Below are 23607 nucleotides of genomic sequence, written 5' to 3'. Positions count from 1 at the left end.
TGTCTCCGCCCGCTTCAGAGAGGAGAACGGGCCCGGCCGGCTAAAGCTCACGCTTCCCGCGTGGGCCTCGCGGACCCGGCACAGTGCGAGCCTCGGTTTCAGGGGCGGCTCACGCTGGAAAGCAGGTAGCGCGGTGCGAGCTCAGGACGTAGGACGCTCGCACCGCAAGGACAAAGAACACAGTACCTTGGTTTTCTTGTAGGTCTTGGAGCGGACGGCTGTCCGGGGATCTGTCCCACGTCGCGTTGTCTTCCTGGAGGGTGCGGCGGCCTGCGAGTCTCAGCGCAGGTCACAGGGCACCCGGGCTGACGGTGCAGATGCGGGGCAGGATTCTCCGGAGTCCGGTTCACTCGCACTGAAGGGGGAAGCTGCAGGCAGGCGGGGCTGAGGGGGGTGCACTCCACGGAGCGCGGGGCACAATTCAGGCACGGCTCAGCAGCGAGTCACTTCCAGCTGCGGGGGCCAGGGGGTCTCAGCGCCCAAGTCACGAGGGGCACAATCTTGGCAGTGCCGGTCTTTGCGGGGCAGCCTGTACCTCGGGGGTCACACAGGCGGCGATGCTTGGACCGGGCAGGTCCTCCCTTTCCGTTGCAAGGGCGGCTCAGCGCGGACAGTCACGGCGCTCGAACCAGCGCGGGGCTGATCCTTACTTTGCGGTTGGCACACGAACAGGCCACAGTCACGGTGGTCGGGGAAGGAGCACAGCTGCACAAATTGTCAGAGAGCGGGGCGGCAGGCACAGCGCTCTCAACTCTCCTTTCCTTGGCACTGTAGAGACGCACAGCACACGCCAGCGGCAGCTTTTCTTCAGAGGGGTAGCGCCCACTGTTCCTGGGGCGCTGGTCAGGGGGCAAGTTCACAGGCAAGCCCTTGGAGATCTTTCAGCAGAGTTTGGCACAAAGTTTCAATAAAGCAAAAGTCTCTTGTAGTCTTTTCTTTCCTCTCCTTTGGCAGCAAGGCACCAGACACAGGCCAGAGACAGCACTCCTCCTTGTAGTCCTTCCAGGTCCTTCTCTTCGGGCAGAGTTTCTTCTGTAGCACAAACAGGATCTAATTTACAAGGAGCAGGGCTCCTACTTTTATACCCAGTTTCTTTTGTTCTAGCAGGCCAGGGGGGCCTCTGCATAACTGCTCCAGTCTCTGAGTACTTGATGTGGGTACTTATGACTTCTGCATTCAGTGTGAGGGCAGGCACATCAGCCGCTCCCCAGGGGGGCGGAGCCGGCATTGAGAGGGCAGGAGTGGCCTGAGCACTTTGTTTACAAGCTTCGGTCCTTCCTGGGCCAGGTGCAGGCTGAGTCATCAGTCGCTCCCCAGGAGGGCGGAGCCAGCATTGTGGTGGCAGGGGCACAGCCTGATGCATCATTCAGGGGAAACTCCCACCACCCATTAAGGGGTCCTCCTGCTAATCACTACCTGTCAACTCCCAGCCCTGTCACTCACACACACCAGACAGTCAGATCCTCATCCAAGCAGAGGCGGGCTGAAATGGTTGGGCAAGCAAATGCTAACTTTCTAAAAGTAGCATTTGCAAACACAGGATATTAAAATAAACTTTACTAAAAGAAGTATTTTATTATTCTGAGTTCAGGCATACTAAACACGAACTTCTACCATGTTCCCTGAGCCTGCTGGGATTATAGAGTGTAATAATTCCAGCAGCCCATCTGGCCTAGAAGGGAACAGGTAGCCTTACAATAGTGAAAAACGAATTTGGCAGTAATTCACTATTAGAACATGCCACGCACATCAGGGCATGTTCTACCTTACACTTACAATGCACCCTGCCCTCTGGCCTACCATAGGGGTGACTAACATGAAGGTTAAGGGAAGGTTTAGGGGCTGGCAAGTGTGTGCACTTGCCCAGCCAGGGTGACAGTACCAGACTGCACGCAGGTTCTGCAATGGCAGACCCTAGACACATTTTAAGGCTGCTTCTGTGGGTGGCGCAACCAGCGCTGCAGGCCCACTAGCAGTATTGGCATTCACAAGCCCTGGCACTCCTGGTGCACTTTACTAGGGACTAACAGTAAATCCAATGAACCAATCATGGACATCAATCACATGTACACTTTACAACAGGGAGAGCATATGCACTTTAGCACTGGTCAGCAGTGGCAAAGTGCCCAGAGTCATTAAACCAACAAAAACAGGTCAGAGAGAGTATTGGAGGAAGGCAAAAAGTTTAGGGATGACCCTGCCAAGAGGCCCAGGTCCAACACAACCCCCTTCCAGCCAAAACGCAGGGTAGACCAATCACCACTGTGATGGGCTTCCCTGCTTTGGGCGATAGAACCTGGACCTGGCCCGCAACAGCAGGGGCACATTCCAGTTCTACGCCAATCTGCACCTCCTTCAAATCCTCTGTTCATACTCTCAGGGTCCACCAAGCCAATCCATGGGAAAGCCTTCTCTACACCTGTGGACACCACCTGTGCAGCCTTGAACCTTAATTCGCTCACAGGTGTGTCCCAACAGGCAGACAGAAAAATGTCACAGTGGCCACTGACAGTAGTCAGGAATGAGACCCAAGCCTTACGCCTCTCAGGGCTCTCAAACCTCTGTGGCCTTAAAGAGTGGGGGGCATTAGCCCCAGGTGCTTGGCACCCTTGGTCCACTCTCCCTCCTGTCAGGTCAGGTATGCCATCCTGGCACTGACCCACCAGCCTCAGGTCTGTACCTGACGGCTGTACTAAAGACTGGGGTGGCCTCTCCCACACCCGGTCCTCCTCCTGGGGGCTCTGTACCCTCCCACCTGGAGTGGTACCCCCTTCCAGAATTGTCAGGGCACCTGTGGCAGGTGACCTGCACAATTCGCCCACCAGTTCAGGGGTGCTATCCTGCAACTGGGGCACCAGGTCAGGGGGGACACCCTGCACCTGGCCCTTAAACCTAGGGTCTAAACCCTCAAACTGCACCGGGGTCAGAGGCGAGGACTCCCTCCCTCTGCACCCCCTTCCACAGTACTGCCCACTCCCAACTGGAGTGGTACCCCTAGAAGTGACATGGGCCAGGACACTGATTACAGTGGCCCTGCCCTCCAGGTCAGACAACACCTGACCCTGGCTTCTCAACTCAGGGACCCAACCCTGCAGTTGAACACTTGCCTGGCGCACCAGGACTTTCCGGGGAGCACGCCTGCCCCCCCTGAGGGTGGCACATAGCTCATGTGTCGTGCAACAGTCTGCCCGGCGCGGATCTCCCAACCCCTGTCCCTCTGACAGTGCGGGAAGATCCCCCAGGACAGAAGTGGTGTCCCCCTGGTCATTCACTGGGGACGCAGCCCTGCTGGCTGGCCCCTGACCCACTGGTTCTTCCACTGGGGACTCTTTCCCCCTCTCGCCCCTCTTTCTGGACTTCTGCACCCTCCCAACTGGAGTGGTACTGCCAGTCACCAGAACTACTGGAGCCCTGTTTACAGAGCCTCCACGTTCTCTAGCCACTGGGGGATCCCCCTCAGCGGGTGACTCATCCGGACAGCCTAGGCTCCCCACCTGGTGTTCCCTTAAAGAACCATCCAGGCTCTGAGACTGAGGTTGGGCACTACCGGGACAAAACCCATTCTCACTCCTTCCCCTTAAGGACAGGACGTGAGGCCCTACACCCATCTCACTACTACAGGACCTAGCTGGGCTACTCTGCGCCACTTCCACCACTCTGGGCTGGAAGATACCTGAGACACTCCCCACAGGATCACACCCCAATGCCTCTCCAGACCCTCGGGAATCCACCACAAGGTCTGCCTCCAATGTGAGCTCCCTGGGGCCAGAGAACTCACTCTCAAACAGGTGTTGGCATAGCTCTGGAAAACTGGGACTTAAAGTATGCTCTCCCACAATTGGATTACACAGCCCCCTAGTAGGGTTAACCAAATTATCCTTCACCTCACCATCCAGCGCCTCACACACATACTCCACACCATTCTTCTGAGACTGGCCAGACAGTAGCGAACTGTCTCTGTCACACAACCCACACTCTTCTGGGCGGTCCTTACACTCACCCACCAGGACCTCAACCATGGGGGAATCCCTCCCACCACTAGGACCATGAACTCCTACGCCAGCTACCCTATTCCCTTCAGGGACGCTGCACACTACTGGAGCTACCTCATGCCCTTGAACCTCCTGGTGTATGTTAACCCCCTCCAAGTCAGGTGCCATATCTCTAGGTGCGCGCGCTATGCTGTCTGCACTAGATACCTGAATGTTGCTGCCACCATCTGAGCTGGACTCCACCTCCAACTCAGCAAAGCTCAATCTCTGAGCTACACACATTTCTTGTTGCTGGGCTGAAGCCCTCCTGGCCTCAAGCGCCTCGAGCTCCAAGTCAAGTTTCCTCATTCTTAAGTCATGCGCAAGCTCCATTTTCATTACTTCCAGGGCTAACCTCCTAGATTCTAGCTCCAGTTGCCCATTTATTTCCAGCTCTGCCAACTTCAATTCATGATCTCGGGTTGCCTGTCTGTCCGCCAGCTCCTCTGGCGACAGACCTCGGCCAGAAACACTGCTACCCAATGGGGAGGTTGCACCCCTACACTCTGGAGTCAGGGGTCCCTCCAGCTGCTGTTCTGCATCCTCAAATTCAAAATCCTTTCCAGGGGCATTCCTTGCCTTGACCCAGGCCCTCAGCGCCTTTTGGAACTGCTCCCTTCTGGAGAGTCCGGTCATGGAAATGTTCAAATTTTTGCAGAAGCTCCTGAGCTGTTTCCCAGTGTAGTTTTCTAGTTTCTCCCAATCACAGTCAATAGAAGAAATGGATGCTGCCTTTTCCATTTTCACTGACACAGGCATGACTTCAAAAACACATGGAGATCTCTTCTCGCAAATCATAAATCCAAAAAAAAACAAAGTCTGTGGCTTAGTTACTGGACTGTCATCACTGTGCAATGGTCAATAGTTAAGGCATGAACACTGCAAATGTAAATTCGCTATCCTCACCGCTGCGTCCAATGTAGGAAGGGGGAGTCTCTGGTTGGCGCAGTGTAACACTGGCGACAAGCAGGGCCTCTCTCTTCCTCGTCAGGGCTGAGGGTTACCTTCAAGACAACCTCTGCTTACCCTCTAGGTAGTGTGGCTTAAGCAGTCTTAGGCTAATCTCTGGGGCATGTAGGGTTAAACATTTGCAATATTACACCATCACAACCAACCCACCACACAATGACACCAAACTGTATTTGTGAAAATATATCTCTTTATATAAATCTCAAGCAGGCTTGTAAATACAGTCTTGGTTACTTTTTAAAAGCAGGTTCCAGTTACTCTTTTATCAATGTCACAGTTCTTTCTCAGCAATAAGCAATCTTTTGGGCCTTCTGCCCAGGTTCCAGCAAGGTTCAGTGTCTTGTAGCGCCTCAATGCGCGTTCCGCTGTCTCCGCCCGCTTCAGAGAGGAGAACGGGCCCGGCCGGCTAAAGCTCACGCTTCCCGCGTGGGCCTCGCGGACCCGGCACAGTGCGAGCCTCGGTTTCAGGGGCGGCTCACGCTGGAAAGCAGGTAGCGCGGTGCGAGCTCAGGACGTAGGACGCTCGCACCGCAAGGACAAAGAACACAGTACCTTGGTTTTCTTGTAGGTCTTGGAGCGGACGGCTGTCCGGGGATCTGTCCCACGTCGCGTTGTCTTCCTGGAGGGTGCGGCGGCCTGCGAGTCTCAGCGCAGGTCACAGGGCACCCGGGCTGACGGTGCAGATGCGGGGCAGGATTCTCCGGAGTCCGGTTCACTCGCACTGAAGGGGGAAGCTGCAGGCAGGCGGGGCTGAGGGGGGTGCACTCCACGGAGCGCGGGGCACAATTCAGGCACGGCTCAGCAGCGAGTCACTTCCAGCTGCGGGGGCCAGGGGGTCTCAGCGCCCAAGTCACGAGGGGCACAATCTTGGCAGTGCCGGTCTTTGCGGGGCAGCCTGTACCTCGGGGGTCACACAGGCGGCGATGCTTGGACCGGGCAGGTCCTCCCTTTCCGTTGCAAGGGCGGCTCAGCGCGGACAGTCACGGCGCTCGAACCAGCGCGGGGCTGATCCTTACTTTGCGGTTGGCACACGAACAGGCCACAGTCACGGTGGTCGGGGAAGGAGCACAGCTGCACAAATTGTCAGAGAGCGGGGCGGCAGGCACAGCGCTCTCAACTCTCCTTTCCTTGGCACTGTAGAGACGCACAGCACACGCCAGCGGCAGCTTTTCTCCAGAGGGGTAGCGCCCACTGTTCCTGGGGCGCTGGTCAGGGGGCAAGTTCACAGGCAAGCCCTTGGAGATCTTTCAGCAGAGTTTGGCACAAAGTTTCAATAAAGCAAAAGTCTCTTGTAGTCTTTTCTTTCCTCTCCTTTGGCAGCAAGGCACCAGACACAGGCCAGAGACAGCACTCCTCCTTGTAGTCCTTCCAGGTCCTTCTCTTCGGGCAGAGTTTCTTCTGTAGCACAAACAGGATCTAATTTACAAGGAGCAGGGCTCCTACTTTTATACCCAGTTTCTTTTGTTCTAGCAGGCCAGGGGGGCCTCTGCATAACTGCTCCAGTCTCTGAGTACTTGATGTGGGTACTTATGACTTCTGCATTCAGTGTGAGGGCAGGCACATCAGCCGCTCCCCAGGGGGGCGGAGCCGGCATTGAGAGGGCAGGAGTGGCCTGAGCACTTTGTTTACAAGCTTCGGTCCTTCCTGGGCCAGGTGCAGGCTGAGTCATCAGTCGCTCCCCAGGAGGGCGGAGCCAGCATTGTGGTGGCAGGGGCACAGCCTGATGCATCATTCAGGGGAAACTCCCACCACCCATTAAGGGGTCCTCCTGCTAATCACTACCTGTCAACTCCCAGCCCTGTCACTCACACACACCAGACAGTCAGATCCTCATCCAAGCAGAGGCGGGCTGAAATGGTTGGGCAAGCAAATGCTAACTTTCTAAAAGTAGCATTTGCAAACACAGGATATTAAAATAAACTTTACTAAAAGAAGTATTTTATTATTCTGAGTTCAGGCATACTAAACACGAACTTCTACCATGTTCCCTGAGCCTGCTGGGATTATAGAGTGTAATAATTCCAGCAGCCCATCTGGCCTAGAAGGGAACAGGTAGCCTTACAATAGTGAAAAACGAATTTGGCAGTAATTCACTATTAGAACATGCCACGCACATCAGGGCATGTTCTACCTTACACTTACAATGCACCCTGCCCTCTGGCCTACCATAGGGGTGACTAACATGAAGGTTAAGGGAAGGTTTAGGGGCTGGCAAGTGTGTGCACTTGCCCAGCCAGGGTGACAGTACCAGACTGCACGCAGGTTCTGCAATGGCAGACCCTAGACACATTTTAAGGCTGCTTCTGTGGGTGGCGCAACCAGCGCTGCAGGCCCACTAGCAGTATTGGCATTCACAAGCCCTGGCACTCCTGGTGCACTTTACTAGGGACTAACAGTAAATCCAATGAACCAATCATGGACATCAATCACATGTACACTTTACAACAGGGAGAGCATATGCACTTTAGCACTGGTCAGCAGTGGCAAAGTGCCCAGAGTCATTAAACCAACAAAAACAGGTCAGAGAGAGTATTGGAGGAAGGCAAAAAGTTTAGGGATGACCCTGCCAAGAGGCCCAGGTCCAACAGGAGGTCCTCCACAAGCTTGCGGAACAGAAGGGTAGACTGTTAGCGTATCGGTTTAGAATTGGGGGTCCTATGTTTACAATTGGATCCCTGTATAGCCCCAATGAACGACAGGAACGTTTTCTGCGATCAGCTGTCAAAGATATCACTGCCTCGCAAGACAGATATGTCATTATCGGAAGGGACTTTAATATGGTCTTTGATTCGGCTATGGACAGGTCGGCACAGCGCTACCCGCAGGTCGGGGAGTTCTCGGCCGACGGTAAGGAGTGGCTGGCGGAGGTTGGTCTCCTTGACCTCTGGCGCCACTTGCACCCAGCAGACAGAGATTATTCGTATTACTCCCACGCGCACAAGACGTACGCGAGGCTGGACAACTTGCTGGTCATGTCTCCGGTGCAGGTGGGATTGCTGAGAGGAACATGGCTGGGATTGCTGAGAGGAACATGGCGGCAGGCTGACGTCTGCCGTGGGAGCTCCAGACCGGTAGGTGGTTTCCCCGAAGAGAAGGCTGCGATAAAGGCTCTAAAACGGTGAGGACAGAGCGGGACCACTTGCTGGTCATGTCTCCGGTGCAGGTGGGATTGCTGAGAGGAACATGGCTGGGATTGCTGAGAGGAACATGGAGGCAGGCTGACGTCTGCCGTGGGAGCTCCAGACCGGGAGGTGGTTTCCCCGAAGAGAAGGCTGCGATAAAGGCTCTAAAACGGTGAGGACAGAGCGGATGATTTAATAGTTCGTTATGAGGCGGTTTTTTGATGAGGCGTTCCCTTTATTTCTGATTCTACCCTTCACATACGGAGAAACGAGCAAGAGGCGGCGTCCGCACCCCTTCTGAGCACACCCGGCACTAGGACCCAGGAGAGACGGAGACGGAGTCAGGACGTGAAGGAAGCCAGCGGGTGAGGCAGTCGCAAAACGCACTCGGCGGTGTGATATGAGTGTGTTCAGGCTCCTTCCCATACCCGAGCTCGGATTCACGGTGGAAAAGGAGGCCCAAAAGGCAGCTGGTGAAGCGACAGGAGCAGGTATCGCACCGTCGAAGGAGAGGAGGTGTTCCGGTGGTACAGTGCGGGGTCCGGGTGACTGGGCTTGTGCTTGGGGGCATGCTAGGCGGCTGCTGACAAGAGTAAGCCTCAGCTCGCCATTAATTAACAATTTTCTCTACCGCGCACTGTCTAAGGAGGGGGATAAGGAGGGGGATCAAGTGTTTAAGTACCCGGGGGGTATTGTTGTGCTAAAACTGTGCAGTGGAGGGATATTATGTTAGTTGCAGAGTTTGTTACGGGACAAGGGCATGGACTTAGGAGCAAGCCCTGCCTCAGTGAATTCACACACATATCCTCGGCAAGAAGAAGAGATAGTTGTTCTCTCGGAGAGCCCGGTTGGGGAGGAGGATAAGAATAAGACTATAAATAAAGATAGGGGAAGGAATAAGGAGCCTTTTAACGCACCCTCCGTCCCACCGGCCAGGAACAGGTATCAGCTGAGGTCGAGACTTGCGCTACAGAAGACAGGAGTTGAGGTCCCTTGCACTGCTAGGGCAGGGGCCATCCCAATCTCCCCAATAGAAAGAAGGAGGGACAGGAGGGGTAATATCCCGGGGGAAGTGAACAAGCAAAAGCAGAAGCCCCTGAAGGTGCGCGGGACAGTGCCAAAGCCCACCCCTTCCTTAAAGGCCTATTTTAGAATTATGGAGAAGGTGGTTGATACTTCAACAGGGGGGGGAGTAAGAAACTACCCGGGTTGGGACTTACAGCTAATACAGTTGATACCCTGAGTGTTCCTTTCCCCAGCCCCTCCGGCTCCCCTGGCCCACCCAGTCACCCTCCATCAGAAGACCCGAAAGGAACAGTCGCACCGAGTGTCTGCAGTCTACCTAATCATACTTCTCCCAACATACCAGGTGTTTCCTTCACTGTTCCTCTCAAAACTAGTTATATGGTGTTGGCAGAGTTAGAGGATGATGTAAGTCAGGAGAGGTTGGAGGAAGAGCTAGTGCAAGTAGAAGAAGATAGAATAGAGGGAATACCCACAGGACAGAAGTCATCGCAAGTAGCTCAAGCTAGTCCCTTGCCTCCTGTAAGAACGCTGTCAACAACCCCCGATGCAGGCTTGTCACAGGTTGGGGCTCTCCTTTTAAGTCTCAGAGAGCACCTTTTGACAAAACTTGATCAGAAATTTGATACATCCGAGGCTAACCAAAAAATCATTCATGACCAGTGTGCTAGCTTAGAACAAAAATTGGTGGATGTTAGCAAACGCACAGAGGTGCTTGAGGAAGAAGTTAGTCTGTTAACGGGGGCTTCAAAAAGACATGATAGGGACATTGAGACACTAAGAGCACAAAATAGGGCTCTACAGATGGACGTGGAAAGACTTGAAATTCACTCAAGAAGGAATAATTTGAATTTCTTGAAAATACCGGAAGGGATGGAAAATGGGGATGTCAAGGCCCTCATTTGCAAAATTCTTAGAGAGAGTGTCCTTAAGGATAGTCCAAAAATAGACCTTGAGGGCGAGATACAAAGAGCCCACAGAGATCCTTTTAGGCAGCGTCCAGGGAGGTCAGGTCCAAGAAAGATCTTGGTGAATTTTCTGTCCTTTTCGGTCAAGGAATTAATCCTAAGTGGAGCTCTGCAGGAAAAATCCCTACAATTCGAATCAGCTAACTATTTGATCCGATCTGATGTGGGGAAGGTAACAGCACAGAGGCAGTGGGAGTTGGGGAGCCGAATGCCTGAGCTGAGGAGTTTAGGGGCGCAGGTGCAGATGAAGTTCCCTGCTTTTTTGAGAGTGGTTTGGAAAAACAAGACACACAACTTTACCTCAGCCCAAGCTGTTGACTCCTTTCTCACTTTGATGCGAGAGAATACGCTTTAGTAAGAGATACTAATTGGTAAAATGTAGAAAGACGTAGGAAACCCCAGGGGGTAGAGATTATAATCAGCTAGAAATATAGTTCAGAATTTAAGTAACACATGTATCAAGGTGAACAATGGGGTGTGTGGGGGGTTAATGGGTGCAAGTAGTTTATCGAGAGTGAAGAAAGAAAAAAAAAAGGAAGGAGGGGGAAAGAAAGAAAGGAAAAAAAGAAAAAATATATATATACATAAAGGGAGAATATAATTTGAAAAAAGAAGAGAAGAAAGAAGTGAAAAAAAAAAAAAAAAAAATGAATGACCTCTTTCTATTTTTCGGGAAGGGGAAAGAAAGAAAGAGAAGGAAGAAAGGAAAAAGGGCCAAACAGCCGAATCTGAATATAACCTGTCGGTTAGACAATTAGACGATTGGGTGATTATAGTAGGGTAGGACGATTAGCAAGATTATCCTTTTCTTTTTTTTTTTATTTTGTACCTTTTCACTGGTCATCTAATAAATTAATTTATTCAGCTTTTGTCGTATTCACAAAGTCAAATAAACCACAAGGATCACCATCCAGGGGTCTGGTGAGCTCCCGACTGGCGACAGGATCGCCGTAGGAGTAAAGGGGGGGTTCCTCAGGGGAGGGGGGGAGGAGGGTGGGGAGTAGGGGGAAAAAGAAAAAAAATTAATCCTCATATATGTTTGAAATTAAATCACACACAGGTAGGGAACCGGCTTAGAATGCATAGAGTGATCATAGAGAATTATGGCCAATACGATATGTAGTATAAAACTAATAAGCTGGAATGTTAATGGGTTAAGGGATAGGAAGAAAGCAAGAAGGGTTATTGATTTTTTGTTTAGATCAGGGGCATATATCTGTCTACTTGAGGAGACGCATTTGGAAAGGGAAGAATGTAATCAAATCTTTGGGAGATGTAGATGGGTCCAGGATGTTGTCTCCTCGGGGCAAAGTGGCAGTACACGGGGGGTGGCCATAATTATTAGAGCAGGCATGGGGATCAGGCTAATTAAACATGAAACAGATAACTCAGGCAGATGGTTGAGAACATCCCTGATTGCAGGAAGTACCCCTTTTGTTTGTGCAGTCTACTATGGCCCGAATTTAGATGCTCCGGGGGCTCTGCTGAAACTTAAAACCAACTTAATAGAGACAGCAGGCCCCATAATTTTAGGGGGAGATTTCAACTTAAATTTCGATATAGAACTAGATAGAACATCAAGAGTGAGATTTCCCCCCCCAAAAAAAACAAGTCAGGAACTGAAGAACATTATGAGGGACTTTAACCTGATAGATATTTGGAGACTTAAAAACCCGGGGGGAAGAGATTATTCTTTCTACAGCAGAAGGTATGGGCATCATTCTCGGATAGATTTTTTCCTGCTAGATAATAATCTCTCATCGGCAGTTGTCTCCATATCATATGTTCCGGCAATTCTGTCAGACCATTCAATGGTGGAAATGGTGGTCAATTTGAAACAGGAAAAACAACAAAGGAGATGGACATTGGACCGGACGTTGTTACTGGAAGAAGGGGTCAGACAGGACCTAGTGACCCAGTCTGAAGAGTTCTTTAGGGTCAATACCGGATCAGCAAGTAAACAAATTGTGTGGGAAACGTATAAAGCCTTTTCCCGAGGTTTGTTAACAACCCTGATGATCAGGAGGAACAGACTGAGGAAAGAGAAAAGAGAAGCTTGGATTCTAAGAATCAAGCTCAAGGAACTGGAGTTGCAGAAGGCATCGGCCGAGGAGTCGGATAATAGGCCACTCCTCCAGAGGGAACTGGATGGTCTGCGAGCAGAATTCCAAGCGGGGATGGATAAGGCTCTGAAGGAAAAGTGGGACACAAGTAATCTACAACAGTTTGCCTATGGTGAGAAGTGTGGGCGTCTCCTAGCCTGGAAGGTCCGAGCGGACAGAACTAGAAACCAGATAGACAGTTTGGTATTAACAAGCACAGGGGAAAAAACCAACGAGGATGACCTCATCAGGGAAGAAGCAAAGAGATACATGCAGTCTTTATACGGAACTAACCCCTCTCTGGGTAGGCAACAAGCAGAATCGTGGTTTGCAAATGTACAGCTCCCTGAGTTGTCGGATTTAGACAGGTCTTATCTCAGTTCAGAAATCAAGGAAGGGGAAGTCAGGGCTCAGTTGGTGAAAATGGCTAAGGGCAAAGCCGCAGGTCCAGATGGGCTTCCGGTGGAACTGTTCAAGATCGTTCTAGAGCAGATTATAGGGGTTCTGACTCTATTGTTTAACGAAATCTTACTCTGGGGGGGGGCAGGTCCCTAGGTCATGGGCTGAGGCGACGGTCACATTACTGTTGAAGCCAAATAAGGACTCTAGTAGGATAGAGTCCTATAGGTCCATTTCATTATTAAACGTGGACTATAAGATATTCTCGGGGTGCTGGCAACGAGATTAGCAAAGGTAGTAAAATCGGTGGTACATTGTGACCAAAGGGGCTTCATTCCGGATAGGCAGCTCAACGAGTTGACCTTTCAAGTTGTGGCAGCGATAGATGTTGCTCAAGAAAAGAAGCAGCCCCTGACCATAGTAGCAGTCGACGCCGCAAAGGCTTTTGACCAGGTAGACTGGGACTACCTTTGGATGGCGATGGAAAAATTTGGCTTTCCGATGAGTTACATAACGGCCATTAAGCTCCTATACTCAGCCCCGACAGCGAAGGTTCTAGTAAATGGTTCCCTGACTGAGCAGTTTTTTATTTCCCGAGGTACACGACAGGGATGTCCCTTATCCCCCCTTTTGTTTGATTTGTATATAGAGCCTTTTGTTTGTCTGTTAAGAGCGGATCCAATAATTAAACCCTTTAAGATCGCGGATATGGAGTTGAAGCTTGCATTGTATGCTGATGATTTGCTAATGTATACAACAAATCCGGATGTAGCGATACCCAGACTATTAGATCTTGCTAAGGGGTTTGGTAAGATTTCAGGGTATTCTATCAATGCTGAAAAAACTGAAATAATGGAATGGAATCAGCTGATTAGCTCGATGGGGAAAAAGAATAAAATGAGGTACTTGGGAATCCATCTGGTCAACAAGATTGAAGAAATTCCCAAAACCAATTTAGAAAGGGTCATGAAAGACACAATCGCTTTATTACAACGCTGGTCCTCTCTACCTTTAAATATCTACGGGAGAGTGAACCTCTTGAAGATGATAGTCCTTCCTAAAATTATTTTTTTATTTAATGCTATCCCATTATCTTTTCCAGTACCTTTAATTAAAAAACTCCAAGGAAAATTGGGTTCATTTATTTGGAATGCCAAAGGCCCTCGAATAGCGTGGAAAAAATTAAGAAGAGGTCTCAAGACAGGAGGGCTAGCCTTCCCTGACCTACTGTTGTATTGCCACGCTTTTCATTTTAAGCATTTTAGAACAATGGCGGGCCGTTTGGACCAATCATCGATGGGTTTGCTATTCTCTGCCTTGTTAAATGATGTTCCTCAGGGATTAAGGGGCATATTACCAACCAATAGAGATAATTTTTGTCTCTAACTTATTTAGAGACAAAAATTATCGCCGCAAATCGGCGATTTTTATCGCAGATAAACCTTGCTATTAGCAAGGTTTATCGCAAATGCGATAAAAAACGGCCGCAATGCATGAATATCTCTGAAAAGTCAGCGATATTCATGCATTATCGAGCAAATGCTCTTAGCCATGTTATCCACCTCCCATTGGATAACATGGCTAAGAACTGCTCCTGGGCAAGTGTTAGCTTTTGGAGATATTCGCGCTTAGCTCGAATATCTCCAAAAGTTGGTAATAGGAGATAGCGATGTTAGCGACTGTTTTCAGTCGCTAACATCTTGGCACGCCTACTTTGCATGTCATTAGTGATAAATATCACTGACATGCAAAGCGGGGCCCAAGATGGTCACTATCTCCTATTAGCTGTCGCTAACTGGTGTTAGCGACAGCTTGGTAATAGGGAGATAATTTTATCTCCGCTTTCTTGGCTTTTAAAGCCCAAAAAGCGGAGATAAAGCCCCTTGATAATATGCCCCTAAGTTTCTTCCTTTATAAGTTTGGGGACCCAAAATTCTTTAAAACAGTGAGGTTGAAGATCTTGAGGTCAGCTCTGAAAAATTGGGTATTTGTAAGGAACAAACTAAATATTTCTTATTATGCGCCGCAGGCACCCATATGGGACTCACCAGGCCTTCCAGTCTGTCTAAATGATCATTTATCTTTACCATTGAAGCAGGCAGGGTTGGAGAGTTGGGGAGACTTGCAGGGAGATGGCCAACTTTTAAGTTGGGATATATTGTCGAATCTAACTAGGGGATCTCTGACGCGGTTTAAATATTATCAACTATCAGGCTGGTGGGCAACAAGACCCGTGACACCCGCAGATAACAACCCCCCTAACCCCAAATTTGATGCGGTAACTAGAAGGGGTAAGTGGAAGAGCCAAATATCTTTTTGGTATTCGGCAATGTTAGAGGGTGAGGATGTTACGGAGGCTGAAATCAGCAAATTGTGGTGCAACGCTTTTACCCCGGCCAGCGGGTCCTTCATGGATTTCTGGCACGACTCTTTCAGGGTGTTAAACGCTGTAATCAAGCCGGCAGCACTGAAAAGAAATCATATATACACTATGTACAGGGTTTATATAACTCCTAAAAAACTGGCCAAATTTTCAAATATAGACTACAACTGCCCAAGGGGTGGCCTTCTGAAGGCAGATGATGTACATATGTTCCTAGATTGCCCTGAATTGGTGGAATATTGGAGCAAGATAAGGGAATTCCTAGAAGAAGTCCTCTTAATTTCTATATCAGTCCCAAGGTTTACAGTAATGTCTGGGCTTGTCACGAACTATCAGGTGAATGATCTTCCCACGAAATTTGTATTCTACATTATCCTGTTAGCAAGGCGTGAGATCTGCAGGGCGTGGAAAGATCCAACTCCCCCCACCTTTGCTAACTGCCTGAGGCAGATTATGATAACTAGCAAATCAGATGTGGCATGTGATCCCAGAAGTGAGACGAATGTTTGGGCGGCCTTGGCGGCATGGCAATCTCGATGATTGTTATTCCAATGATTTGTCTGGAGCCCTGCTGGTTCCCCGATCTCCTAAGTAGCATGGGGCGCCCAAAGATCGGCAAAAAAAAAGGAGTATGGAGGGGAAAGTAGTGGCTACTTTAGGGTACGGGCAAACCAAATTGCATCTGGCCGAAATCAACAAGGGCCGGTACAGAATGACCATTGGTGCATGGAGGAGCCAGTTTCCCATCAAGAGTTCCATCTGTGATATATGAGGATTACCAAAAAATAAAAAAATAAAAAATGTCTCCGGTGCAGGCGCTAGTCTCGGGATCGGACATAGGAGTGCTGTCCCTTTTGGATCACGCTCCGGTCGATGCCACGTTGAGGTTGCCTCAGGCGGCTCTCCCCCCCCCGGACGTGGCGCCTGCGGGACACCCTGCTGCACAGGAAGGTGGTGGTGGATCGTATTGAGGGCGCTAACCGGGAATACCTGGCGCACAATGACAACGCTGACACCACCCGGGCTACACAGTGGGCGGCTCTGAAGGCGGTACTAAGGGGGGAATTCTTAGCAATCTCCTCGGCCGAAAATAAAGAGAGACAAGCTAAGAGGGAGGAACTCACCGATAAGGTCCGCGAGCTTGAACAGATCCATCGCAGAACGGGGGCCCCTAGAATATGGCGGCAGCTCAAAGGGGCAAGAAAGGCCCTGGCGGCTCTGGACTTGGACCGAGCGGAGTACGCCGCACTCCGGCTGCGCCACACCTTTTACACAGGGGGTGACCGTTGTGGCAAGTTGCTGGACAACAGACTCCGAGTGGTGCGCCAGAGTCAGCTGGTGAAGGAGATCTCTAGCCCTACGGGGACCACGGAGACAGAGGACGCCCACATCGCGGCCGTTTTCCGCGAGTTTTATGAGGAACTCTACACTGGGGAGCCGCTGGATGAGCCGGCCGTAGCCGCATATTTGGATTCGGTTGCCTTGCCCTCCCTAGACCCCCTGCAGGCAGAACACCTGGACAGGGATGTCAGGATAGAAGTGGTGGTCTCGGCCATCGCTAGGCTTAAACATGGCAAAGCGCCAGGCCCGGATGGGTATACCGCGCTATTCTACAAAACGTTTTGCACGTCGCTGGCCCCTATTCTTACCCGTCTTTTCAACTCGTTTGCCGCGCCGGGGGCTATTCCGCCTGATCTTTTGCGAGCTTCCATCACAGTGATCCCCAAACCCGGGAAAGACCCGAAGCACTGTGGATCATACAGGCCGATATCTCTTCTGAATGTCGATCTAAAATTGTATACGGGGATCCTAGCCGCTCGTTTGGCCCCGCACTTATCCGGTCTTATAGATCCTGACCAGGCCGGTTTTGTCCCGGGGAGACAGACAGTTGACAACACAAAACGGATCGTCCACCTGCTTGAGAAAGCCTCCCGGATCCCGGGGGAACGAATGATGTTAGCGGTGGACGCGGAGAAGGCGTTCGACCGAGTGCACTGGCCTTACCTGGAACAAGTGCTGGTGAAGGCGGGCATAGGGGACAAATTTCGCTCCATGATCCTCAACTGCTACAGACGCCCGACGGCAGTGGTTCGGGTGAATGGGTATGCCTCTCGAGATTTTAACATCGAAAGGGGCACTAGGCAGGGATGTCCACTCTCACCCCTGCTCTTTGCTCTTTATACGGAGCCGTTCGCCCAACGGATACGGAACAACCCGACGGTGACCGGTGTGCGGATGGGAGGTTTTACACACGCTATAAGCCTCTACGCTGACGATGTCATCCTGTCGCTTGACGAGCCCCGGACAGCCCTACCGGCCTGCGTCGAGGAGCTGGCCTCCTTTGGCGCGGTCGCGGGGTTTAAACTGAATATGGGGAAGTCGGTGGCTCTAGATGTCTCCCTGGACCCACCCACTAGGACATACCTGCAGGGCCGATTCCCCATGATTTGGTCGTCAGCGGCAATACCCTATCTGGGGATCCAGATAGCGCCCACCTTAGTGTCGGCCAATTACACGGCACTAGGTGCTAAAATCAAGGAGGAATTGGGCCGTTGGAACCGCGGCACCCTTTCCTGGTTAGGCAGGATAGCCGCGGTTAGAATGACAATTCTCCCGCAGGTGCTATATTTGTTTCGGGCCCTGCCGCTCCAGCCACCGGTTGGGTGGATCCCGCAGCTACAAGCGGACGTATCGCGCTTTATTTGGCAAGGGAAAAAACCTAGAATGCGTAGAACCCTCTCATTATTGGCCCCTGAGGCAGGAGGGTTAGGGATACCTGACTTCCGTAGGTATTTCCGGGCGGCGCAGTTACGTTATCTTGTAGAATGGAGTAGGTGGGAGTCCGATAAGCATTGGCTCTTCCAGGACCAGGCGGTGGCGGGGCGGCCCCTGCAGGAGGTCCCGTTTCTGCATCGGATTCATCGGCCCAAAAATTTGTACGCCTCCTTTGTTACGAGAGTGCCATTACGGGTTTGGGATGCCACTGCCACCACGTGCGGCCTCACCTCTTTCCCGTCGCCGCTCACGCCGCTGGTGGACAACCCAGACTTTACCCCAGGTATGGAACGGGGAGCATTCGCACATTGGAGACAAGCAGGGTGTAGAGCCTTGTGCCATATGTAAGACCAGGAGGGAGTGATCCCCTTCCTGCAGTTCCGCCAGGAGTTTTCACTTCCTGAGACTGAGAGGCACCGCTATATGCAGGCCCGCCACTGGGCTCTTCAGCCACATGTGAGGGAGACTGCAGATAGGCGTTTTCTACCTTATGAACAGTGGCTGCTTAGGCGTACTTCGGACTCAAAATTGATTACAGATCTTTATAAATTACTACAACCGCCGTCCACACACTTCTATAACCCGGGGAGAGAAAGATGGGAAAGGGAGTTGGGGAGGACACTGAGCCCTAAGGAATGGGAGAACATATCCTATAGAGCAAGGCATTCGGCGTACCATATGGGCCTTACTGACACGCTGACTAAGATCTCCACCTATTGGCACTACACGCCAGAACGGGTGCACGAATTTGACCGTAGCAAGGGGGACACATGTTGGAGAGGGTGTGGACACCGAGGTACACTTACACACATTCTATGGGATTGCCCACTCCTGGACACGTACTGGAAGGAAGTGCTGGACGACATTGATACACATTTTGGCATTGAACTGCCGCGCTTCCCCGCTTACACCTTACTAGGGCTCCCGAATGGACTAATGTACCCCCTCAGATCCCGTAGAGGTAGGCAGATTGCCATCGCGCTGGGCTCAGCAGTTCAAAATATCCTGATACATTGGCGCACTGCCACCATACCCTCTGTCACGGGCTGGCTCCATAGATTGTGGCACGTGCTGGGCATGGAGAAGTTGTCGCTGGCGGTGGCAGGGGATATAAAGCAATTTTCAGAACTTTGGCAGCCATTTCATTCCCTGTTGCTGACGGAATTTAAAGAACTTACCTGTCCCAAATACCTTCGCCTCATGCGGCTCATGAGCCCTGCAGCACAAGCCCCGTGACTTGGTGGGAGACTCACTTCCTCTGCAGGCGGTGACCTTGATGTCAGCCATGAATAATGTTGGTGCACTGGACGTAGAGGGAGGGAGGGAGGGGGGGGTTGGGATCCGGGAGTTGGGTTGTTGGGGTCCAGGGGGGGAGTTTGAAATGGAAATGTTACCTCATACTGTGACATGGCACTCCAGGTATAGCCGAGGGGGACTGATACAAATACATTGCACCTAGCCGTTCCAGCTGGAATTGGGGTTCTCCCCGCCTGAACAGAATGTCCCATGATGATGCTAATTGGTCTTTGTATGAGGTGCTGAATAAAATACTTTAAACATAAAAAAGTAAGATTGTTATTAGCAGATATGGGATTAAGTAAGTTGTGGACCGATCCAGCAAACAACCCTTTTCCATCGAAAAAAGCTTTTAAAGATTTATATTGGCACTCAGTCCTACAAAAACATATTGCACAGATAAATACCTCATCCCTGTCAGGAATGTTCTTAGAACACAAACTTGATCCGTCCTTAGAAGAACACTGGGACACCATCACAAAGACGAGTGATAGGAAGTTATACCAACAGTTTAGGATCGGTTCCTTGCCTATAAGAACGTTCACAAAAAATTGGAAAGGACAGGGGGATGAATTTTGCCTTTGGTGTACGGACCAAAGGAAGTCCATTGGCCATATATTATTTGTATGTCCTGCCTATTCATCCCCCGAACAAAATGGCTTAAAGCTATTTGTCAACACATCGGTACTCGGGTGGGGTTGGAGGCTATAAGGATTCTTAGGACTGATACTAGGGAATGTATTGTAATTGTGGTAGCAAAATTCCTTGGTTGGATGTGGATTATTAGGACCAACCATCAGGTCAGGGGTTGATTTGGTATAGGCCTGCTGTGTTTTAAGCCATTTTAGAGTATTACATTTTTATATTTCATCATCCGAAGTAATGCTTCATGGTAGTAGCACCTTTGTATTTTTGGTATAAAATTGTATTATATGTATATATTGTGCTATTTTAATGCTTTTAAAAAAAATCCTTTGCTGTGTATCTTTGGATGCTGCTATTTTTATGTTTGTGTCTTTTAGGATGAAACATTCGAAATAAAGACGTATGAACTGATGACTGATACAGGCAGTACTTATCCAGTGTTGCAATCACTCTTTCGATCATGTAGGCACTACTCATGCACTTATGTAATCACCCAGGCACTACCTTTGCAGTCCTTCAATCATAGACACACTACCAGTATACTCATATAACCTCTCACACATTACTCCTGCATTCATGCAATCACCCACACTATATTCATACACTCCACAAATATTCCAGACATTACCCCTGCAGTTATGCAATCACCCAAGCATTACCAATGCACTCTTTCAATTACTTAGGAAGTATGCATGGACTCTGCACCTGTGTTCCTTCTTCCAGTATTTTTTTTTATATCTTCCTGCATCTGTTGCTACTTTCTACACTCCCTTTACATCTTTCTGCATCCCTGTTGCTTCTTTGTGCACCTCTCTTTCTTCTTTCTGCACGTTTTATATTTGACTTGCCTGTTTTTGTACTGCTCTTGACTGTTTGTGCACCTCTCTTGGGGCCCGATTCACAGAACTAACTTAAGACAAAATCCTAAACTTACTACCATTTTGGTATTCACAGAAGGCACTTGCTACTTTAATACCAAGGGCTTTTATTGCCGCTTTCTCGGCGAATTGTGCCGATAAAGCGGCGATACAGCTAGAGCCCTATTACCAAGGGCACTTTAAAGTCTGGCCCGAGCCCACTTTGCATGTCGGCGATAAACATCGCTAATGACATGCAAAGTGGGCGTTCCCACGTCCAACCACATGTAAAATGTGGTTGGAGGTGGGAACACCCGATTACCAAGGCAGGCGTTGGGAGACAAAAACCTGCGATAAACTCATTTATCGCAGGTCTCCCAACGCCTGCTCCGACCAGGCGTTAGGCATTGTTAACATGGGGGTGTGGATCATAAAGCTGAATCCACCCCCCATATTATCAAGGCCCACATTAGCGCATGAAAACAAAGTTTGTTTTCATGCGCTAATGTGCCATATCGCCGACTATCGCCGGATTTCTGATCGCCTGCCTGATGCGCATTGATAATTGCCCGCTAATTAGGCTATGAAATCCAGCGATAGCCGGCGATACGGAGATGTGCATTGTGCGTTTTGCAACGCACATCTCGGTAATATGCCCCTTACTCATTTTTGTATTCACAGAAGGCATTTACTCATTTCGGTATTCACAGAAAACAGGAGTCCTAACTTTAGGACTCTTAAATGCCTTCTGTGAATACCGAAAGTCTTAAAGTTAGGATTTTTCTCAATTTAGTAGTAGTAAAGTTAGGACTCCTAACTTTAGGACTCCTAAATGCCTTCTGTGAATGCCGAAAATCTTAAAATTAGGATTTTTCTCAATTTAGTAGTAGTAAAGTTAGGACTCCTAACTTTTGGACTCCTAAATGCCTTCTGTGAATACCGAAAGTCTTAAAATTAGGATTTTTCTCAACTTTACTACTACTAAATTGAGAAAAATCCTAATTTTAAGACTTTCGGTATTCACAGAAGGCATTTAGGAGTCCTAAAGTTAGCAGTCCTAACTTTACTACTCCTAAACTGAGAAAAATCCTAACTTTAGGACTTTCGGTATTCACAGATGGCATTTAGGAGTCCTAAAGTTAGGACTCCTAACTTCTGTGAATACCGAAATGAGTAAGTGTCTTCTGTGAATACCAAAATGAATAAGTGACTTATGTGAATACGAAAATGATAGTAAGTTTAGGATTTTGTCTTAATTTAGTTCTGTGAACCGGGCCCTTGGTTCTTTCTGCACTGCTCTGGTTTCTTCCTCATCTTCTGTTCCAAATTTCTGCACCCCTCTCGCCTTTTTCTGCAGCCCTCTTCCCTCTTTTTACACCTCTCTTGCCTCAGTCTGTCCCCCTCTTCCCTTATTTTGCTGCTCAGGTATAAGTCTCACCATATTCCGAAAACCATATATGCATTTGTTTGTAGCTTTTAAATAGACGGTGTTTCTTTAGTAATAGATAAGAATATGTGTATATAATTATTTTAATGATATTACATTATTTAAAAAAACTATTTTAGACATTCTCCATTATTATTAAGAAAGATTCCGTTTGACAAGAAAAGCACAAAAGAAAAGAGAACAATAAAAACAGTACTAATTAAAGGAGAGATATAAGGACATGAGGAAACAAATGTATTAGAGTAGAGTACGATGAAATGTATTGAATGATTGCAAGAAATATAAAAGAAGATCTGTATTTTACAAGAAGAAACAGCAAATTGAAAGCATAGTCTAAAAGGCTTTTGAATTGAAAAGAAGATTGTTTATATTAGTTTTGAAGAGGATGCGTACTTTGGATAAACCAATGCATTCTATGAATTAGAAAAGTAAAAGGAAAAGACTGATTAATAGAACTAACCTTTGTAAAAAAAAGTTGGGTGAATGGAAGTACTCTTCTAGTTCAGAACCTTTTTTTAATGCAGAGAGCTATTTTTAAAACAATACATTGTTTACGCAGTTAATACCAGTGGTCGTGCTTATGAGGTTAAGAACGGTTGTGCAATTGAAAAAGAAAAGTTGGTTCCTAGAAATGTGAAAGAAGTAATAGCTGAAGAAGTTCAAGGGTGACGTTCACAAGCTCCAGTGTATAGGTGGGATTGTAGTAGTATTTGTTGTATACTGCAGGAATCTATTGATATTTGACGAAGTGTCTTACGAGACTTTAGTAAAAAAAAGTATTAAACGGAAAATGAAGATGTTACAAGGAATAGATCCTTGTAAAGCGATAAAAAATACTGGCTTACAAGGCCATTCCCCGGCTTGTCTTTCTAGGAAAATGAGTGAAAGTAGTTTTCATCATTTGAGAATGTTAGCAGTACATCACTCAGGAATGTGTACGTTAGTAAGAAGATTGTACTATGTAAAAAGTCCTGCATTATATTTAAGTGAAATAAAATCTGCTCTTTTGCATGGTTCAGTGTTGGATGTAAAAGAAGTTTGTGACGACATACAGTTTTGTTTCTTTGGTCCTGAAGAGGAGTGTATAGAAAAAGTGAGAGTTTGTGTAAGTGAAAGAAAGTGAGAGAAAGTGTAGGTGTTGAAGAAGAGGTGGAAGATACTACTACTGAGAAGTTTGTGAAATAAATTACAAAGTTTAATTAATTTTTTGTGAAAAAACAATCTTAGGGGCCGATTAGTCCGTCCGTGACCCCTGAGGAGAAGGGAACGTCCGCATGGGCTGCGGCGTTCCCTCCGAGCAGATTAGGATGTGACCGCCAGGGTGGCGGTCACATCCTCTATCTTTAACATTGCGGCGGGTGCAACTTCAAGCTGCACCCGCCGCAAGGTAAAAAATGCATGCTTCGCATTTGCATGCACAAAGCGGCAGGCACCGCGCAGTGCCTGTTGCTTTGTGCACGCAAATGCAGGGGGGTACCATAGGTACCCCCCATGTGCACCCCCCACCCCCCCTTCACCCAGGGGGCCCGCAACGGGCCCCCGAAGTGACAGTCCGTATGCTTTTCCACGGCAGAAAAGCCGCCGCAGAAT

Source organism: Lissotriton helveticus, chromosome 6 (genome assembly GCF_964261635.1).
Source record: "Lissotriton helveticus chromosome 6, aLisHel1.1, whole genome shotgun sequence".
In the NCBI taxonomy this organism is placed as follows: domain Eukaryota; kingdom Metazoa; phylum Chordata; class Amphibia; order Caudata; family Salamandridae; genus Lissotriton; species Lissotriton helveticus.
This window is presented reverse-complemented; position numbering follows the sequence as displayed.